General features: G+C 44.2%; 1 protein-coding gene and 1 long non-coding RNA gene across 4 annotated transcripts in view; one reads left to right on the plus strand and one right to left on the minus strand.

The window, feature by feature from the left end:
- The window catches only part of PLCB4 (phospholipase C beta 4), a 714,891-nt gene extending 714,629 nt beyond the window's left edge, over positions 1-262 (minus strand). For all 3 annotated transcript variants that reach the window (XM_033937395.1, XM_033937391.1, XM_033937393.1), the window contains exon 1: positions 27-262. The gene's annotated coding sequence lies outside the window, so the exon portion shown is untranslated. The remainder of the gene's footprint in view (positions 1-26) is intronic.
- The window catches only part of LOC117357109, a 180,745-nt gene that overhangs the window by 539 nt on the left and 157,408 nt on the right, over positions 1-22,798 (plus strand). The gene's annotated exons all lie outside the window — the stretch shown is intronic.

The raw sequence follows: 22,798 nt of genomic DNA on the forward strand, positions 1-22,798 counted from the left end.
TGAGAAGGAACGTTTCGTTTCCTTACGGCAGCCGCGAGGAGTCGTGGGTGGATTCCGTCTGCTTATGCTCAGCCTGCCGAGCGCTGTTGCTGTGGCAGCGCCAGCCACCGGCGCTTCTACAGGGCTGACGCCGACTCCGCTCTCTCTCTTCCTCCACGATGCTCTTTATGTGCCTTGGCTGCTTTTTTTCTTTGCCCCCCTCCCCCTCCCGTCGCGTCTTCTAATTAGGACTCGCGAAGTCGTGGGAGCGCGGAAGAGCGGTGCCGGGAGGGGCGCGCGCGCGCGCCGCGAGGGAGGCTTTTGACAGCCCTGCGAGCGGCTCCAGCATGCCCTTCCCCCCCCCACCTCCCCACCTCCCCTGCCCCTCACGGATTTTCTGCAGCTGCCTGCGGCTCCCGGAGAGGGAGGCGCGCGCGCACGGAACAGGAGACGGTTTCCCCGGGCTTTTGCCTCCCTGCTTTCCAGCGTTTTATCTGAAATATACTTATATTGCTCTTAAAATTTGATCTGTGTCTGTACTCTATAGTCCACAGAGGTCTTTGACTAAGAGTGCTACGGTAGTACATGAATCGTCCATAAACAAATAGATCGATATTGTATTATGTATACATTCATGCACACAGATTATATTTATCAGTATTTATATTCTGCAAGTATCGAGCAGGACAGATACGTGTGTATAGATGCACAAAAAAATTGGAGATAAATATTTATTTGTAGAGGTCTGCTAGAGTGAAAACTTGTAATCGGTGCAGGTGGCGCCAGGCTGGTCCGCCGCTTCCTGAGCATCAAGGGTGAGGGGAGAGGGCTAGAAAAGGAAGGCGGGGGATGGACAGACACGGTCGAAGAACGACGTTGCTTCCCCAGAGTTAATGAATGAAATGGAAGGCTCCGGCAGTGCTTTGGGAACATTTTCCTGCAGGAAGTCGCTGCCGCCGCTGCTTCAGAGTGTGACAGGCTCGCGCGCTCCGATCGCCCTGCCTGCTTTGACGGTGTCTCTAATACCTTGGCCGGCTTGGGGTGAAGGGGCGGAGCCGTGCGCGCGCCCTGTACCTTTAGCCGCCGTGGCCACAGCCCATTTAATGGCTGACACCGCCCCCTTATTGGAATGAGCTGCGCGGCCGTGCTGCGCGACAAAGGCAGTGGTAGAGCCTGGATTCTCAAAACACGCCGCTTTCTAGAACCTTGTGCTAGCGAGGTCGGGGAGAGAGTAAAACCAGGATCCCGCCGCGGATCTAAAGCGCACGGCCTTTCTAAAAAAATAAGAAAGCAGCCGTGGCGTGAAGTCTGCAAGGATCCTAGTTTTAATTCCTACCGACCGCACAGATCCGGCTTACCCCCACGGATCCTGGTGTTTGTTTTTGGGTTTTTTTTTTAACTCCTAAGGATCTTAGGAATTCCGCTCACTACCTCAGATTCCACGGATCCTACTCACTCTATGGATCCTCATATCACCCTCCTCCTGCAAGACACAGCTGGTCTGTGGGTGGTCGGTGGCGGGTGGGGGGTAAGATGAAGACCCATGGGATGAACAAAGTCGAGGGTGGGGGGACGGTAGAATTACCATATGGCTCCAGAAAAGGAGGACGGATTCAGACATCCGGATTTTACTTCCATTACTTTCAATGGAAGTAAAACCCAGCTGTTTCATAGTCCTCCTTTTTCTGGGGCCTAAGTAACCCTAGGCAGGGCAGGATTAATTCTTCGAGGACCCCTAGGCACACAAGTACACTGGGCCCCCTGGCCCTGGCCCTGCCCCACCCCGCCCCCATATCTGTTTTCTTCTTTATTTCCACTTGTAGTTCTTTTTAAAAAAAATTCAAAACAAAGATTAGTATACCAGTGCACAGTTTTTCGTCTATGCAACCCCCAAACATCTCTGAACGAATCCCCCTTCCTTCCCTTCCCTCCTACTTACCCAGGAATTTAACTCTAAACCCTTCCCATGCATATATGAAAGTGTTCAAATATTTGTAAAGCAGTAATACTATCTGAAATATAAGTCTATATTAAAAACAAGTTTACAACGCCTCTTAACTGCCTCACTCTACATCAACCAACAGTAACCCATATGTATGTATAAACAATCAAATCTGTAACTCCTCTAGTACATTCCACTCCTTATATGTTAACTTGCAACGAAACAACAAGGCAAGCAGTCCACCAAAGAATCCAACATGAAACAAAAGAAGATTGGCAGAAAATAAGGAGATTCAAATCAGGTTAATTAAAGGTGCTCCCAAGAACCATGCCTGATGCATTTCGCCAAACAAGGCTAGTCAACGCTAACAAAAAAAACATGTCTTTCATACAAACAGAAACAGAAAACACCTTCATAATCACAAACTAACCTCTCCCCCCTTTTACAAAACTGTAGTATGGTTTTTAGCCACAGCCAGCGCTAAAAAAATGCTCTACAGTTTTGTAAAAGGGGGGATAAAATAGAAATACGTAGACAAAGGTTAAATAAAACCACCAAGACGCTGGACTCTGCATACAATGCAATACCACAGAAACAGCAATGCATGTCCCCTAAAGCAAAAAATAGAAAAAAATAGAAATTTTTTTTTTTCCTTTGTCTTGTCTGGTTTCAGCTCTCCTCATCTTCTTGTCACTGTCTTCCTTTCATCTTCTGTCCTTCTGTGCCACTTCCAGAAACTGTATGCCTCCCCCTTCCATCTTTCCCTTCATTCCCATTGGTCTGGAATCCATCTTCCATTCCCTCCTCCAATGGTCTGGCATCTCTCTCCTCTCCTCTTCTTCCCTTCCCTCTCCCACACCCACACCCCCACTTCCATCAGCATCAGTCCTCTTTCTTTCCCTCCAACCCAATTCCAAACAGTATCCTTCCCCCTTTCCCTGCACCCAATTCCATCAGCATCTGCCCTCTTTCCCTTCAACCCAATTCCATCCACTATCCTTCCCCTTATATCTCTCCTCTTCCCCTGCACACCAATTCCATCAGAATCTGCCCCTTTCTCTCCTTCCACCACCCTTCCATACCACCCTGCCCCCTTTCTCTCCCTCCACCACCCTTCTAGGTCAGTGGGGGCCCACTGAAGAAACAAAGGACCTGGTGTTTTTTTCCCTTGGCAACCTATGCCCGCGGGAAAGATTGTCAGTGCTGGGCCCCCCCCCCCCTCGGTAAAGATCAGCAGCTCTGGCCCCCTCCTCCCCGGGAGATCGACAATACCGCCCTCCCCCGGCATCACCATCAACCAACCTGAATAAGTGATATTGGAGGGGGTGGACTGGCAGATGCAAAGAGTTGCTGCAAGGTCCCGCGATGACTGCGTCTGCTGGTCCAACCCCTCTGACGTCACTTACCTCTTCCCTGAGCAGAGCTGGCAGACGTGTCGAGTCCTCCAGTTGGTAATAAGGTTGTATACCATTGATGGTGCAATAAATAGTGCCTGCATCTTGTACATTTCCTGCAGTTTTCATTTTGTTTTTTTGGTATGCTTTTATGCAGGTCTTTCTCATGCCTTAAGGCCATTTTCCAGCTGTGACAAAAATGGCTGATATTCCATTTTCCAAATTAATGGTCATGCACTACTGTTACAACAAAAAGAAACCTCAATACTCCATTTAAAGACTGGAGAGCCACCAAACAAAAAGGAAGGGAGTAAATAGCTGGAACAACCAAGTTTATTCTGACAAGTGGACAAATAACTTAAAAAGCAGTAAATACTAACAATAAATGTATTGTCCAATAAAAATGTAAATATTGTCCAATGAAAATCCAATCAAGACCATCCGGCAGGCAAGAATACAATCCCAGGATATAATGACAACAATTGCGTTAATCCTTAAGGCAAGCTTGTGTTGTGATGCTGATTAGTTGGAAATCAAGTAGACAAGAGATAAACTCAATAGTTTATGTGGAGGGTAAAGACTCTACACCAGGGGTGCCACACTTTTTTGGCTTGCGAGCTACTTTTAAAATGACCAAGTCAAAATGATCTACCAACAATAAAATTTTTAAAACCCACAAAGCACATTGTACGCAGAGAAAATGTTAATTATCATTTATATTCAGGGTTTTTATCGGAGGTCAAGGCAGATGACTTTAAAATATGCAATGTCACCTCAGTAACAACTATACAAAAATAGACAAATATACCCCCTTCCCTTTTTACTAAACTGCGATAGCAGTTTTTAGCACAGGGAGCTGCGCTGAATGCCCCGCGCTACTCCCGACGTTTATAGGCTCCCTGCACTAAAAACCACTATTGCAGTTTAGTAAAAGGGGGCCATAGTGCAAAATATACAGCAGATATAAATTCTCAAAATGGACACATTTTGATCACTAAATTGAAAAAATCATTTTTCCTACCTTTTTGTCTGGTAATTTAATGAGTCTCTGATTGCACTTCCTTCTTCTGTAAAGCCAATATTTCTTTCTTTCTGCCTTTCTTTCTCTCTCCCCATGGCCCCCCTCTTTCTTTCTGCCTTTCTTTCTCTCTCCCTCTGCCCCTCCAAGCCATCGTGCCGATTTCTCAACTTCCCCGATTCTTTCCCTACCCCCACCCCAAGCCACCAACGCAATTTCTCCCTGCTGCTTCCCCGAGCCAGGCCTGGCACGTACAAGCGCCGGGCCCACAAGACATCACTTCCGACGTCAATTCTAACGTCAGGGAGGAAGTTCCAGGCCAGCCAGGCAGCGATTGGCTGGCCCAGAACTTCCTCTCCGACGGCAGCCCAAAGATTGCAGACTGCAGCATGGGGAAAAGACCAGAGCATCCTGTATCAGCATCCCTTATGAGCAGCTGCTCCTTTACCCCTTGGTATGCCACTGATGCAGTGAGACCTAATCACTAATAACACAAGCTAGGAATAATATAACATATCTTAATAATAGCCCGCATCAGTGGCATACCTAGCGTATGTGACTCCTGACACTAATCATTTTTTTAACACCCCCATCTTATACATTAAAAAAAATTGTAAAATGAACCTTTAAACTTTTCTGAAGATATGTATTAGTAATTGAATTATAAATTTCCCCTTTTAATTTTATTGTATAGAATTCTTTGGTATATAGTCTAACTTCTTTTAATTGTTAACCATTTAGATGTGTGAGGTGGTAACTGTTATATTATAAGCCCTCCCTGAGACAGAAAAAAATACCTACTATACTAGAATATAACTTGCAGTACCAGGCATATTGTTAATTAATGCAAAATGTCGCTCATGGCCAATAGAGCAATTTTACCACACCATAAGCAGTAACGTTTGCCTCCCCCCCTCTTTTCCATGCCACATATGTCTTTTCTCTACCCTTTCATCCAGTATCTTCCCTTGATACACCACTATCCCATCCTATGATTTGGCATCTTTGTCTCCTTCCCTTCCATCTGTCACTCCTTCTCCTCCCCCATGCTCTGGCATCTCTTTCCTCTGTTTCCTTCCTTCCTTCTTTCCCTCCCAACCCCACCCCATGGTCTGGCATCTCTATCTCCTTCCCTTCCATCTCTTTCTCTCCTCTCCACATGTGGTTTGGCATCTCTCTCTGCTTCTCTTCCCCGTAGTCTGGCATCTCTCTCTCCTCTTCCATTTTCTTCCCTTCTCTGGTCTTTCTTCCTCCCAATTTGGCAGCTTTCTTCTTTACCCCTCCCTCCTCCCAATTAGATGTGACTTTTCCCCCTCCCTACTATCCTATAGTAACTCTATTTTACTACAGGCAGCGTGTTCAGCTGACTGATGCTGCCAGCAGTCCGAAGATTGCAGGCTGCAGCATGGGAAAGGGACCAGAGCCCCCCCCCCCCATGAGCTGCACCTGGGGAAGACTGCCCTTGCACAAGTCCTTACTGCCACCTGTTATGTAAGCAGTAAGGGCTCATGTACTAATTTCATGTTGCAATGTAGATGTCCTAACTGATTAGCACAGAAACAGTCACTCTCTGTCCCCAGACATACCATAAACAAGAATCGAAACCCAACTAATCCGCAGCAATGTGGTGCAACCAAAAACAAAAGGAAGAAAACTGCAGAACTAATGTTCATGATGCCAGGGTTTATTGAGTTAATATGTAAATATAAATGTCCAAAATCCACATAGACTTGAAAAGCATGGACCCTACACGTGCCGTGTTTCAACTTAACCATCTTCCTCAGGGGTCCTAAGGTATAAGGGTAAAATGATCAAATATGCATGGAAATGAAATACAGTGGAGGATCTTAGGCTTCACAAAGTGAATGTCTTGCTTCTATTTTCCAGCTGTATTCTAGTCATAAATCCAGCAAAGTCTGGTTTCTGAGCTTTCCTGTGTTTTTAGTGTCTGGGAATTCTGGGAAATGTAGTTGTAAAGACAGTAATATAAAGCAGAGATTGCTCTAACAGGAAATTACTTTAAGAAAACATACTGTATCCTCTGTCTCTCTTGACATTTACAGTAAGCCTGTAATTGTATGTTTATTTACTGGGTGGAAGTAATAGTTGATGTTTTATTTGTGATAGTGTTGTCTAATTGATGGCCTTTCCTCATTGTTAAATCTGCCTTGCCTGTTCTGCAACTGAATGAAGTTTTATGTTGCCATCTCACTTGGAACAGATTTAAGGAAGTCATTTTAATCTCTGTCTTACCACAAAAAAAAAAAAAAAAAAAAAAAAAAAAACCCAGGAATATTCTGGGTTTACGTAAATTGTGCCTTCAACTGAATATCTTAGAATTAGTTTAATGCCTGTATTAAGTCCAAATATTGTTATAACCTTGCTTTGACTTCCTCTCTTTCTTCACTGCAGCAAGGAAGAGGGAATGAGAAAGGGGGGGGAGAGCGATTTATACTGAACTGACAAATGTTTCTTTGAAATGTGCTTTGATAACACATACTATTTGTTTCAAGTGAACATAACATACAGTAACATAAAAATTTATTTGTATACCATGATACACCATGGAGTTTGATGCGGTTAGCATAAATGAACTAAAGACCATACATAAATGACGAGGGTATAAGTACAAACAGCCTACGAGCAAGACAAGATCAGCATCAGATATAATTATGATAAATAAATACAAAAAAAATGCCAAGTAAGTAAACAGCCAGCTTTCTTCTTATGTATAGGTGATGAACTATATAGTATTTTTCCATTGTTGCTGTTTTAGACATGAAAAGGCATCTTACATTAAAGCTTTGTTTGATTTTTAATCTCAGATTTTAAATTTAAGGTTCCAGTTTGAAGTTAGTGCCTGCATCTTGTTTTAGAGACAGGAAGAGAGAACAAAATCGCAACTTTCAATTATTTCAGTGAACTGTTTACTAGGATTGAGCAAGCAACGCATTAGGGAAGAGAAGGAAGGGAGAGATTCTGGATGGGAAGGCAGTTGGGAAGAGAAAGGGTGGACCCAGGGGTGGTGGAGAGGGAGAGAGAGAGAGAGAGAGATTCTTGATGGAAGGGCATTTGGTGGGTGGGGAAAATCGGGAATGAGGTGGGGAGGAGAGAAATAGGGGGCTCCCCAGCAGTTCTAACACCAGTCCTGCCTAAGAGTCCTCCTTCTGACCAACCTCCACCTCAAAATAGCTGGTCTCTCCCCTTTCAGTGAGCTTCTTCTGCCTCTCCCACCCCCCACCCCCCTCCGAGAGCCACTAGTGCCACTGTCTCCACCTCCTCAGAGAGCTACTGGTGCTGTTATCCCCATCTCTCCAGAGAATTAGGAATTCTATGAACGTCGGAGCTAATACTGCTGCAGCCAGCAATAAAAAAGCCAATGTGGCTTCATAAAAGGGGGTGGGGTGGGGGAGGTTTATTGATGTACAGCTCTACTGTTTACATATCTGTGTTTACTTTTTTTCCACACACCAGCACTGGTCGCCGTACATGAAGAAGGACACAGTGCTACTCAAAAGGGTCCAGAGAAGAGCGACTAAGATGGTTAAGGGGCTGGAGGAGTTGCCGTACAGTGAGAGATTAGAGAAACTGGGCCTCTTCTCCCTTGAAAAGAGGAGACTGAGAGGGGACATGATCGAAACATTCAAGAGAATGAAAGGAATAGACATAGTGGATAAAGACAGGTTGTTCACCCTCTCCAAGGTAGAGAGAACAAGAGGGCACTCTCTAAAGTTAAAAGGGGATAGATTCCGTACAAACGTAAGGAAGTTCTTTTTCACCCAGAGAGTGGTAGAAAACTGGAATGTTCTTCCGGAGTCTGTTATAGGGGAAAACACCCTCCAGGGATTCAAGACAAAGTTAGACAAGTTCCTGCTGAACCGGAACGTACGCAAGTAAGGCTCTAGACTCAATTAGGGCACTGGTCTTTGACCTAAGGGCTGCCGCGGGAGCGGACTGCTGGGCACGATGGACCACTGGTCTGACCCAGCAGTGGCAATTCTTATGTTCTTATGTTTTTCACCTTGCCCACCCCCTCCTTCCACCAATGAGACTATAATTGAAATACTTTTATGTTTCACTTATAAATATACTGGTATTTGCCAAGGTTTACTTATTTCTGATATGAACATAGCATATTTTATTTATATACTGCAATAGACCAAACAGTTTGATGTGGTTAACAAATTAAACATTTTTAAAAACTGCAAATAAAATCGGAGCAAATACAAAAATACATGCACAAAATTTAATGTTCTTCCGTAAATATACTACACAAATAAGTCTTCAAACTATGCTTAAAGGCACTGATTTTATAAATGGTACCTAAATCAGCTGGCACCAGCCTGGGCTCCTTTTTGACATCATATCCTGGTCTCGTGACTAGAAAGTGACATCAAAAGGGAGTCAAGGTCAGTGTGAGCAGCAAGTGGAAGATACTGTTCATGGCAGCAAACATTTAAAGAGAGGTGCCCCTTGGGAAGACGGCGCCCGGCAGGGGGGAGGCTGCCCCCCCTCCTTACTACACCACTGTTTAAGAGTGCACTAAGGCCAATTTGTACCACAGCTTAGTGAAAGAACCTCTAAGTAAGCAGTGGGATTGAGACCCTGGCCATTGGCCCTGCTCCCTCTAAACTGAGCAGAAGTTCTCCAATTGCATCGCTGCCATTGGGGGGGTGGTGCTTCAGTCGCTAGGGACAGGCAGGTTCCCTGGAGTCCTACAGAGCTTGCTTCTCCCTTACTATGGAAAACATGATAGTGAAACAGCACTCCCCTTATTGGTAGGCATATAGGTGGAGGACACCCGCTCAGCTTGCAGGGACCTCAAAGTCCTTCCTTGAGGGCCGCAATCCAGTCGGGTTTTCAGGATTTCCCCAATGAATCTGCACTGAAAGCAGTGCATGCACATAGATCTCATGCAGATTCATTGGAGAAATCCTGAAAACCCGACTGGATTGCGGCCCTCAAGGAGGGACTTTGTCTTGCAGTATATAAACAGTGACCCTGCTTCTCTGGTTATCAACCTCACTGCTCAAACCATTTGACTACCTTTCCACTCTGAAAAAAACAAAACAAAAACAACAAAAAGATGGGGGGAGGGGTATTTTACCTGTCAACATCTATGTATTAGTAGGTTTATCAAACTGCTATATATTAAGACATAAATATAGCATAAACTGAACAGTGACCTCAGGGAAGGAGGTACTTTAATTACAAGGTGTGTGGCCACAATAAGAAGTACACACAGTTTCATTTATTTTTCAGCTTCTAGCTCCTGGCCTACATTAACAGCCACTAGAAGGATAATGCAGCACACCTAATTGATTTTCTGATTCTATGGGGAGGTTCACCAACCATGCTGTATGGAGGAAGAGTGAGATAATTACTCTAACCTGTTTATGTGGAGAAACTGAGAGGGAGGCAGGAACTGTTCTTTAAGCTCAGAAGGATGAGCACTTCAGCCTTTCTGTCAGGAGGTGAAGTCCTGACTCCTGAATAGCATCATTTCAGTTAGGAAGTATACGTTGCAAATTATATTTTGCTCACACATAGGCGTGGAAATTTTCCATGTTCATTTTGAAATTTCCTACGACTTGTATTTTGAACCTTTTCTGTCAGTAAGCAAACTGCTTGCAATTTTATTTTCCGAAGACTGGTTCATCCCCATTTTCATTAGATTCTCCTGTCCATTAAATTTAAATTGATGTTTCTGATTCCTTCCATTACCTCTATTATATCCAAGGCATCCAGTGGCAGAGGAATCCCACTTGAAGTCTGAGGATCTTCTTTCAGTCTTTTAACTGATATATTAGTCTTTTAAGTGATATATTTATGGTTATTTGTATGGATATGTTATCACACTTATTATAAGTTTAAAAATGAATAAAGATTTAAAAAAAAAAAAAAGATTCTCCTGTCCAAAAACATAGAGGCCCTTTTACTAAGCTGCCATAAAAAGGGGCTTTAGCGCACCCTTATGTGGGTCTTTCCCACACTCTAAAGCCATTTTTGCTGCGGCAGTAATATAACTGATTTTCCATTATTTGAATTAATGGTCATGTACTAATGTTCGGACAGTCAGACAAAAAAGGCAAGGAAGGTGTCCTTTCAACCAAATAAAAACAGAAAAAAACCCCTGGAAATTATGTCACAGGGGACAGGATGCCAAAGGAGGAGGAAATTGGTGGGGCAGGCGGTGATTGATTTCAACACAAAAAAAAAAAACAAGAAGGAAGACACAATGATCCACAGAAAAAATAATCCAAAGATAAAAACAACAGACTGTGGATGTGGATGTTCTGAAAGATGATTTTTATTCGCTCTTCACAATAAAAATACAAATAAAAGCCTGAATTAATGATACATGTATGATTGTCCTGACAGACCCTACACGGTCCGTGTTTCGGCATAACCGCCTTCCTCAGGGGTCCAGATGATTTAGGGTACAAAGATAAAAATATGAGCATAACAATGTACGTGTCTTTGAGCATATAACCTGAAAATGGCTGAGGAAGGCGGTTTCACCGAAACATGGACCGTGTAGGATTCGTCAGGACAATCATACGTGTATCATTAATTCAGATTTTTATTTGTATTTTTATTGTGAAGAGTGAATAAAAATCACCTTTCAGAAACATCCACAGTCTGTTGTTTTTATCTTTGGTTGTTTGAATTCAGGCAGGAATTTGAAGTGTCCCCTGAGGAAGGCATTTTCTTACACACCAAAACAGAGATCCTTGTTGGAACCACCGTTTCAAATAAAGGCTTTTTTATTTGGTTGAAAAGATACCTTCCTTGCCTTTTTTGTCTGACTGTCTGTACTTTAAGATGAGTTGTTTTTCTGTCTTTCTGTTTGCATGTATTAATGTTACCATTAACATGCAGCCATTAAAAAATTAGTGCCGATACATATTTTGTAAGTGGTAAGGGCTCACATGCTATTTCTATACTAATCGGTTATCACATGGTAATGTAGCCATGTTATGTTAATCAGGTTTTCTATTCTGCCTTTATCAATTCAGTTCAAGGTTGGATTACATTACAAGAGGTTGGGTCAGTTAACCAGGAAGTTACAATGGACAGTTTGATATGGACATTCAATATGGTTGCTAGTATAGGTAGATCAGTACAGCTATTTTACAATTAGATTGTAGTTACGAATACAGGTAGGTCATCGTTGGCTTTGTTTTGTCCTTGGAGTTGCATCAGACAGTTTAGGAAAGGGCTTTTACAATTGCCATTCAGTTAATTCAGGGTTGGTTCCTTGTCTTGGTAGAGAAATGCTTTTAAAAATTTTCTGAACCTGAGATGGGTGCACAAGATCATAGTGTCAGCGGTAGTTGTTTCCAGCATTTTTCTAATTGATATTGGATGGATAAGGTTATTTGCCTGGTAGACTTTATAAATGGGGAGGGGGTTAAACAAAATGGAAGACCCACTCCCACAAAATTTTACCTTTTATGTTTTGCTTTAATTTTGAAATGAAACAAATCTCTTTTGCGTTTTATCTCAAAACCAATATAGAGGGGAATTCATCAAGCAGTGTTAGGGCTTAAAGCACCTTTAATATGTATTAAGGGAATCGGGGGAGGGGACTTCTATAATTGGCGTCACTTAAGAAACAGCCACTGATAGTGTGTCAATCACAATCTGACGCTGATTATAGAATTTCACTTTTTTTTTTTTTTTTTACACTGGTGCCTTTAATATAGGCCAGCAGTTTAGAAGCCTATAGGTGCCAGTGTCACACTTACAGAAGCACCAAGGGGCACCTAAGGATGCATAAGGACACTTCCAACACAAACCATGCCCAAGCCTGCGTTAAGCATCCTTACGCACCCCAACACACTTTTGTAAGCACAACACTGGCACTATATATATATAGTTTGCCTTTCTTGCTTTCTCTATCTCCTCTTCATACTGCTACTACCTAATAATCCATCATTGATAATAAAATGAAACCCGCAGACCACTGTTACATTATCCAAAATGCAGTACTGAACAATGCACAAATGCTTAAAGCTCTAATGGGTCAGATAATGTTCCGTTAATTCATTTATGAGGTTTACTAGAAGGCGTGTTTACTTGAGCATTTCTAACTCATTCTGCTATCCCCATTTTTCACTGAAGACATTTTGCTGATTAACAGAAACTGTATAACTTCCCAAACAGCCTATTGGACTTCTCCCTTGCTACAACCATTTAAAGGGAGAATGATATTAAAATACTCCAATATGTTTGAATGTCTGAGTATTGTACACTAAATACATTCACTTATCGTATGTGTTAATAGTATTTCAATGTACAGTAAACAATGCTTTTTAACAAAGTGACTCATAACACAATAACACAATTTGCAAAACAGCAATAGCAGTTTTAGCGCAGGCCAGCGCCCTGAATGGTCTGCACTGCTCCCGACACTCATAGAGCTCCTATGAGTGTTGAGCTCCAGCCTGCGCTAAAAAAAAAACATCATTGTGATTTTGTAACAGGGGGGGGAGTTAGTTACCAATTTAATTACAATATTTACCTTATGATGCTATAAAAAGGTCACCTTTAGGTCTGTGGGCTCAGTCTTCTCACTCTAAGGTTAAAAGAAGGCTGATGAATTTAAAAACAATTGTTCAAAACTTTAGCAGAAGATGCATTACAGGGTTCAGTGATGCTAAATTGAGCAATAAAGAAAATACAGTGGCCTATTTCCACTAATATGCATTAACTGCTAAAGTGAAGGTAACAGTTGGGGGTGTTCACGGCACCCTGGGGAAGGGCAGCTGTTGCGTTAATGTGGAACTTCAGCATATTACCAGCACAGCAGTTAACTACACCTCTGGAGGCGCAGAGTCACACATAGCTTCTGACTGATCGTTTCAATCGAGGGTTTGGAGGGTGTTAGAAGGGGAAAACAGTTCTGAGCTCTCAGGAATTTTAAACCACATGAAAATGCCCAAAGTTAGAGCTTCAGAGCTCGGCTCCATATTTAGGTCTCCGCAGATGTACAGTTTTTACAAAATCAGCCACTTAAACATGCAAAAGGAGCAAAATGACGACTTATAAGTGGTGCGGCTTAAGTGTTTTCTGTGTACATTGAAGTTATTGTGTTGAAAGTGGATATCTATCTTATCAATCAAATAGCATTCTTTTCTCTATTTTACTAATATTTTAAACCCCCTCCCCTCCTTTTACATAACAGTAGTGCATTTTCTAGTGCTGCCAGCGCTAAAAACCGCACTACTCTTTTGTAAAAAAGGGGAGGGGGTAAATTTGTTAACTGCTTTGGCCTGTGCAACAGTTTATCGAAAACTGAATAAACATAAATATTAGGGCTTCACAATTAAAATTTGTAACCGCCTAAAGCATCCCTCCTCTCACATTTCCTTCTATACTCGTACAATGGCAAATATTGTCAGCGAAGGTAAATTTTCAGAACCAAGATGTTCTAAATTCTCAGACCCAATGCATTATGCATTATGTAATTTCTTTCTCTCATGTATTCCTTCCCTATGCTTCCCTAATTATTATGTAACTTCCTTCTTCTTACATTGTGTAATTCGCTGATTGTCCAGCCTTCTTTGTATGTGAACCGCCTAGAAGTGAGTTGACTATGGCGGTATAGAAAAATAAAGTTATTATTATTATTAATCACTAAAATGGAAATAAATCATTTTTCTTACCTTTGTTGCCTGGTGATTTTAAGGACGGAACAACATGGTTAGAAAAATAAAACCACCAAGTAACCCTTCTAAAAAAATACCAGGGGTTTTTGAACTCACCAATCTAAATTTCCATTGCCTGACCTAGACACCCTATACAGTTTTCCTCCACATTGCTATGCAAACTGTTTTCCCCCTTGTATCTGAATTTCTTTCCCCTGACTCCCCAAAATGTGCAGCAGCCTTTTCAAGGGAGCAGCATTCCACAGACAAGCAGTGAATGTGTATCTGCAATTTGTGGCCTAAGGTTAGACCAGTAGACTGAGAACCAGGGAAGCCAACTGCAGCTCCTCATGATCTTGAGCAAGTCACTTAACCCTCCATTGCCTCAGGGACTCCCTCATCCTTAACGTCATCAGTCACCCCATATGCCCCAAACAGATTACGTTGGTCCCTTACCCCTAAATTCTGTATATGGCGCCTAGGGTTGTGCGTGCACGTCATTGCACATAGCCAATGTGTATGCACAACTTAATTGATTGTCCTAATCGGTGCTGATAATGGGCAATTAACAGCAGTTAATTGCCGCTAGTTGACATCAATTTGAAGTTACATGGACAACTTGGTAGGCTCATTGCACAAAATGTTGTGCGCCATGTTCAGTGCGCAGATCTAAAAGGGTGCATGGCCAGGAGCAGATCATGAGCACTTCATGGAAATTCCTAAACGTTATGCGTCTACCAGTGGGTCAGCACATAACTTAGGCACAGGCATTTAGGCCTGGTTTTAGCTGGTCTAAATAGGTGCACCTAAAAGTTATGGTATCCACTACATTCAGTGGCACTTTACCAGTTAGTGCTGATCACGGCAGCCATTGTGATGATGGCTCTGCACGGGGCAGGAACATAGGAAGATCGCTCCTGTCCCGCTTTACCGCTAGACCACCAAGTAAGGTTCTGGGGACGCAGGAGGGAGGCGGGGGATGGGACAGAGCCAACCGAGAAGTTATTCACGATTTTTCACACTTCACGGTCCGGCTCTGCACCTAACCCCCGCGAATACTGAGAACATAAGAACATAAGCAGTGCCTCTGCCGGGTCAGACCACAGGTCCATCCTGCCCAGCAGTCCGCTCCCGCGGTGGCCAAAAACAGGTCAAGGCCTGTCTGAATCATCAGAAGGGGCTCCCCTGCCACCTTGGTTTCCCATTTAAGTTCTGCCCTCCTATCGAAGTCCTAGCCCTCCGGTCTTGCACATGCACGACCAGGTTGGTTTACTCAGTACCCCATGATCCCTCTATCCCTCAGGAATCCATCCAATCCCTGCTTGAATCCCTGTACCGTACTCTGCCTGATCACTTCCTCCGGTAGCGCATTCCAAGTGTCCACTACCCTTTGGGTGAAAAAGAACTTCCTTGCATTTGTTTTGAACCTGTCTCCCTTCAGTTTCTCAGAATGCCCCCTCGTATTTGCTGTCCCCTTCAGTCTGAAGAATCTGTCCCTATCCACCCTCTCTATGCCCCTCATGATCTTGAAGGTCTCTATCATATCTCCCCTGAGTCTCCTTTTCTCCAGAGAGAAGAGCCCCAGCCTATCCAGCCTCTCGGCGTACGAGCAGTGTTCCAGCCCTTTTACCATTTTTGTTGCTCTCCTTTGGACTCTCTCAAGTACCGCCATGTCCTTCTTGAGGTGCGGTGACCAATACTGAACGCAGTATTCCAGATGCGGACGTACCATCGCTCGATACAATGGCATGATGACTTCCCGTGTTCTGGTTGTTATGCCCTTCTTTATGATGCCCAGCATCCTGTTCGCTTTTTTCGAGGCTGCTGCGCACTGTGCAGATGGCTTCAGTGATGCATCCACCAGCACACCCAAGTCTCTCTCGAGTCTGCTGTCTCCCAACAATACCCCCCCCAATTTGTAGTTGAACAACGGGTTCTTTTTCCCTATATGCATGACCTTGCATTTGTCCACGTTGAAGCGCATTTGCCATTTGTTTGCCCAGTCTTCCAGCTTGTCCAGGTCCCTTTGTAGGTCCTCACACTCCTCCCTGGTCCTAACTCTGCCGCACATTTTGGTATCGTCTGCGAATTTTATAACCTCACACTTTGCCTCCTTTTCCAGGTCATTGATGAATATGTTAAAGAGTAAAGGCCCCAGCACCGATCCCTGTGGCACACCGCTCGTGACTCCCCGCCAGTCAGAAAATTGACCCTTTACTCCAACCCTCTGCAGTCTACCCGACAGCCAGTGTTTGATCCATCTGTGCACATCCCCTCCCACCCCGTGGCTCCACAGCTTCTTAAGTAGCCTTTCATGTGGCACCTTGTCGAAAGCCTTTTGAAAGTCGAGGTAAATGATGTCTATGGGCTCCCCATTGTCCATCCGACTGCTTATTCCCTCAAAGAAGTACAGAAGGTTCGTTAGGCACGACCTTCCCTTACAGAATCCGTGCTGGCTTGTTCTCAGTAGGCCATTCCTCTCGATGTGCTCACAAATGTCGTCCTTGATCATAGCTTCCACCATCTTCCCTATTATTGAAGTCAGGCTCACCGGCCTGTAGTTCCCGGGGTCACCCCTCGATCCCTTCTTGAAGATCGGTGTGACATTTGCCAATTTCCAGTCCTCTGGCACCTCACCAGTTTTCAAGGATAGATTGCAAACATGTTGGATTGTGCCCGCTATTTCCTGTCTTAGTTCTTTCAGCACCCTTGGGTGGATCCCATCCGGGCCCGGTGATTTGCCGCATTTTAACCTGTCTATCTGTTTGAGGACATCCTCCCTACTTACCTCTATGTGCTCTAATTTTTCAGCCTGTTCCCCACTCATGAGCTCCTCTGAGTCCGGTATATTAGATGTGTCTTCGCTCGTGAAAACCGACGAGAAGAACGTGTTCAACCTCTCAGCTACCTCTTTATCCTCCTTAATCACTCCCTTCCTGTCCCCATCGTCCAACGGCCCTATCTCCTCTCTCGCTGGTCGCTTCCCTTTAACGTAACTGAAGAATGCCTTGAAGTTTTTCGCCTCCTTGGCCAGCCCCTCTTCGTATTTCTCTTTTGCTTTTCTAACCTCCCGGTGGCATTCCTTTTGGCATTTCCTGTGCGCCTGGCGATTTTCCTCTGTTGGGTCCTCTTTCCATCTCCGGAAAGATACTTTTTTGTCCTTTATCGCCCTCTTTACTTCTATTGACATCCAAACCGGGTCCTTTGATCGCTTGTTCTTGCAGCCTTTCCTGAAATTGGGGACGTACATTCTCTGTGCTTCCTGCAGGGTGTCCCTAAATAGGGTCCAGGCGCTTCCCACAGTCTCCATCCTAAAGATGTTTCTGAGCTTCCTCCCCACCATTTCCCTCATAGCAGCGTAGTTCCCTTTCTTGAAGTTCAACGCAGTTGTTGAGGTCCTCCTAACTATGGGTGTCCCTCTTTCTAATGTGAATCTGATCGTGTTATGATCACTGTTGCCTAGTGGTCCTCCCACTTCTACCCCTCTTGCAGGCCCCCCTAATCCGTTTAGGATGAGGTCAAGAGTAGCACCCCCTCGCGTCGGTTCTTTGACTAGTTGCTCCATGAAGCAGTCCTTCACAGCTTCTACAAATCCTGTCTCCCTAGTGCAGTTGGAGTGACCCGTACTCCAGTCTATCCCTGGGTAGTTGAAGTCCCCCATCACTGTTACACTTCCAGTCCTGCACTCCTGTCTCAATTCCGCTTCCAAGTCGTGTCCGACTCCCTCTGGCGTACCAGGTGGTCGATAGTATAGCCCCAGCCTGAGGGAGAAGTGTATTTTGTGGGCTGTCCAGGGAGGAGTCAGCACGTACATAGCTTCATGCGATATTTACCACTTAACCTCCTAAGTGGTGAAATCGGACTGCATAAAAGTCAGACCTATCTTTATTCAGTCAAAATGTAGAAGAGTCAAAGAGAACCATACATACAAAGCACAAAGAAAACAGATGCAGTGATTTGGATAACGCTGTCATCGGACCTTAGTTCTGACCTCCGCTTTCACTCTGGATCTCGTATTTGTTTTCATATTGTGTTTGGCCTGATGTTTATTAATAATCAGGACTTCAAAAAAAAAAGTAATATACTTCTCAAAGCCAGCAATACATTCCTCATTCAGTCATTATTCTTTTTGACAAAGTGAGTGCGCTCTGTGTTCAAAGTCATTGCTGATCTATATTTGTGTTTAGAAATCTGAAAAGTGAAATTGTTCTATGAATGGACAAAATTTGACAATCAGAAATATTTTCCACTGTACCAGGTCACCATATTGCACTACTAAATATATAACTGACCTTTTCTCTTTCTCAGCTAACAAACATAAGAGAAGCTCATATTTCAACTTTGTTTCCCCTCCAGTTAGAGGATGTAAACTCAAAAAACATCAACACCTTTTCTCACATCAGGCAACACTATGGGGTAAAGATCTAAAACAATTGCTTACATCTACTACTTATGGGGAATTTAGGAAATGCCTATAAACATACCTGTTCCTGAAATATCTAGGCAGCTGACCCGCACTACTCTTTCTCCACAATAAATGATCCCTAGAGCTGTTAATCACTAGCTTTTAACTCTTTTAAGTTCACTCATTCTATACCATCTTTTAATCATTGTAAACCGCATAGAACTTCACGGTCTTGCGATATATAAACTGTTATTATTATTATTTATTTATTATTATTTATTTACTGCAATGCAATTGCACCGCAGTGTAGGGTCTAATTTACTTGGAGTCTGGTTGACGCTTTGTTAGAATAATCACAAAAAAAAACAACTCAGGGGACACTATTGGAAACATTCAACACATAAAATAAGCATTTGAAATCATGAGACAAATTAAATAAGAAAACATAACACATATACATCAAATAAAAGCAGCATTCAAAATATATAACAACATAAACATAAATAACATATCACATAAATGTGCATAATGCATGCCAACATAAATAGACTGATGTCATAAAACAAATGTGATTACAGAGACAAATAGAAAACCATACGCAATTAGGATAAAAACAACAGCATGAATGAACAGTGTGCAAACCCAGGAAGGGGCCATTGAAAAGGGGAAGAGAATATCTTAAAGGACATTGGTGGGAGAAGGGAAATTGAACCAAGGAGAAAAAAAAATCAGGTAGATAGGAGAAAAAATGGTTAGGAAAGAACAATTAAGGGGAATAGAAGGAAGAGGAGCTTAGAAAGAGTCGAGAGGGAATACAGGAGGAAGAAGAGTCACGGGTGATAGAGGAGGGAGATTGGCCCTTCTGGGGAGGGTGGGGGGGATAATAAGGAAAGAGAAAATTGATGGAAAGAGGAGGGAAAGATATCATATAGGAGAGAAATAGGAGGAGGAGCCATGGAGAACAAAATAGGAAAGAAGGAGGCCACAAGGGAGAAACTAGCAAGGGACTTAAACTAGAAGGGAAGGACTTCTGGAAGGTATGGAGGAAGGAAAAAGCTCTCAGGGAAAAGAGGGAGATGTGCCAGAAAAGAATCATGAGTATTTTGGTGGAGGAAGACTCAAGAAAGAACCATGGAAAAGGATTAGGAAGAAATAGAAGGATTCAAGTTTGAGGAGCCACAGAATAAGGGGCTCCTTTCCACATTTCTCTCCTGGTTCCATTTATGGCTTGTGCCCACTCATTGAACCTGGCTGTGTCACTGCTGAGGGGAAGATTATGAGACCTGGAGAAGTCAGATCACTCACACGTCACAGTAGTACACTTACACTAATGATGAGAACAGAGGTAATTTTTTGGAGAAAAAAAAATTAAAGTAAGCATCCGCTCAAGGACAGCAAAGGTTTCCCCTTCAACTCCAGTTCTAATGAGGAAAGAGAATCAAGCTCATTAAGATTGCAGGCAGGAGCATCCCAAGCTGTATTGTGCACATCCATAATAAAACCCTTAGCGCGCATGCGCACTTGAAACCCCCATGCCTCTGCATGCACAATAAAGTAAAACACTGCCTGCGGCTGTTTCACCATCGCTCTCTCTCGGTGATACTGTGAGGCCAGAGCCAGTGATGATCGGGCCTACCAAGAGGGATGGGGAGGGAAGACTGCCCTGGGTGGAAGCATGAGAGGGGTGTTTCCGGCCTTCGGGTCATGATCCGAGAACTTCCAGGTGAGGGAGAACGGCAAGCAGGATCGTGGTTCTGCTGCAATCTCAGGGCAGGCAGGAGGCTTAATTGTGGCTCTTCAGCGATTCCTTGGGGGCTTCTGGCAGCGCTGAAGATGAGGCAGCAGTCCGGGAAGAGCAGAAGAGGCCAGGAAGAGCAGGGCTGGGAAGAACAGAAGATGGTCCAGGGGATGAGTTAGAAGACAGCGGGAATGTGAGCGGACCTTAGCTAGGTAGGCAGATAGGTGAGAGAGAGTACACAGATGGGATGGGCCACCACCACCTCAGCAAATGAGGGTTAAAGGAGCCCTCCCCCCTTTCGCCCCAGAGAAAGAGAAAGTATGGAGGAGTACGGAAGTGTGTCATGGAGATATAGAGAATGTCACCTTGCGGGGGGACACAGTATTGGTAGGTGACTTCAACATGCCCGATGTGGATTGGGTCACGCTTTCCTCTGCTTCCGGCAGCAGCAGGAAGCTATTAAACTCTTTGAATGGAGCAGGACTCAGGCAACTGGTATTTGAGCCAACAAGGGATCAGGCAATTTTGGACCTGGTACTTACCAACGGAGAAAGTATCACAGAGGTCTCGGTGGGTGAAACTTTGGCCTCCAGTGACCACAATATGATATGGTTCAATCTCAGGAAAGGTTTCACGAAATCTACCACATTGACCAAGGTTCTCAAGTTCAAGGACACAAACTTCCAGGACATGGGAGACTTCGTTCACCAGGCGCTACAAACCAAAGCAGATACCGACAGCGTGGAAGAAATGTGGTCAACTTTGAAAACCACCATACAGGAAGCAACAAACCGCTATGTTAAATCAGTAAGCAAATGGAGTAGGAACAACAAGCCACAGTGGTTCTCTATGGAGATCTCAGACCTCATTAAAGAGAAGAAAAAAGCATTCATCTCTTACAAACAATCAGGGACACAGGACTCCAGAATAGATTATCTGACCAAATCAAGAGCCGTCAAAGCGGCAGTTAGAGAGGCCAAATTCCGCATGGAGGAGTCTCTAGCAAAGAATATCCAGAAGGGAGATAAATCCTTCTTCAGGTATATTAGTGACAGGAAAAAGAACTCGGGTGGGATAGTATGACTCAGAAAACCAGACGGAGACCATGTGGAGACAGACTCGGAAAAGGCCCAACTGTTAAATGAATACTTCTGTTCAGTCTTCACCTGCGAGGTGCCGGGAATCGGCCCTCAACCACATACAAGGATTAAATCAGTAGACCTGTTTAGTAATTTCAAATTTACACCCAGCAGCGTCTACTGCGAGCTGTCAAAAATCAAGGTCAACAAGGCAATGGGGCCTGACAACCTACACCCTAGGGTACTCAGGGAGTTGGGAGATGTCTTGGCGGAACCACTATCCGCGCTCTTTAATCTCTCCCTTAGTACAGGTAACGTCCCGATGGACTGGAAGACGGCTAACGTCATTCCACTACACAAGAAAGGCTCCAGGGTGGAGATGGCAAACTACAGACCAGTGAGTCTCACTTCAATAGTGAGCAAACTAATGGAAACCCTAATCAAACACCAAATGGATAGGATCATGGACGAGGAGAATCTGCGGGATCCTCGCCAACATGGATTTACTAAGGGGAGATCGTGCCAATCCAACCTGATCGGCTTCTTTGACTGGGTGACGAGGAAGCTGGATGTTGGTGAGTCCCTGGACATCGTCTACCTGGATTTCAGCAAAGCATTTGATAGCGTGCCACACCGCAGGTTGCTGAACAAGATGAGTTCTTTAGGTTTAGGCAACACTTTAACCAAATGGGTTGGCAACTGGCTTGGAGGTAGGCTTCAGAGGGTGATGGTGAATGGCACTCCCTCCGAGATGTCGGAGGTGATAAGTGGAGTGCCACAGGGCTCCGTCCTGGGCCCGATCTTGTTCAACATCTATATAAGAGACCTGACAGAAGGGCTTCGAGGTAAAATAACATTGTTTGCCGATGATGCCAAACTGTGCAATGCAGTGAGCAAAAGCACAACAGACAAAAAAGCAATGGCAGACGATATGGTGCATGACTTACTTCTGCTGGAGCACTGGTCTAGGTCCTGGCAACTCAGTTTCAATGCCAAAAAATGCAAAGTCATGCACCTGGGAAGCCAGAATCCATGCAAGATCTACACCCTAAATGGCGAGATCCTGACAAGAACTGTAGCAGAAAGAGACTTGGGAGTGATTGTCAGGGAAGACATGAAGTCGGCAAACCAAGTGGAGCAAGCTTCATCCAAAGCAAGGCAAATCATAGGTTGCATACGCAGGAGTTTCATCAGCCGTAAACCTGAAGTCATTATGCCACTGTATAGATCCATGGTGAGACCGCACCTGGAGTACTGTGTGCAATTCTGGAGGCCGCATTTCCGCAAGGATGTGCTGAGACTGGAGTCGGTCCAGAGGATGGCCACCAGGATGGTCTCGGGACTCAGGGAGCTCCCGTACGAGGAGCGGTTGGGGAATTTGCAGCTCTACTCACTCGAGGAGCGTCGAGAGAGGGGAGATATGATCGAGACATTCAAATATCTCACGGGCCGCATCAAGGTGGAAGAAGACATCTTCTTCTTCAAGGGTCCCGCGGCAACAAGGGGGCATTCGTGGAAAATCAGGGGCGGGAAACTGCACAGTGACACTAGGAAGTTCTTCTTCACTGAAAGGGTGGTTGATCGCTGGAA

The sequence above is a fragment of the Geotrypetes seraphini genome, chromosome 3, assembly GCF_902459505.1.
Source record: "Geotrypetes seraphini chromosome 3, aGeoSer1.1, whole genome shotgun sequence".
NCBI classification, from domain to species: domain Eukaryota; kingdom Metazoa; phylum Chordata; class Amphibia; order Gymnophiona; family Dermophiidae; genus Geotrypetes; species Geotrypetes seraphini.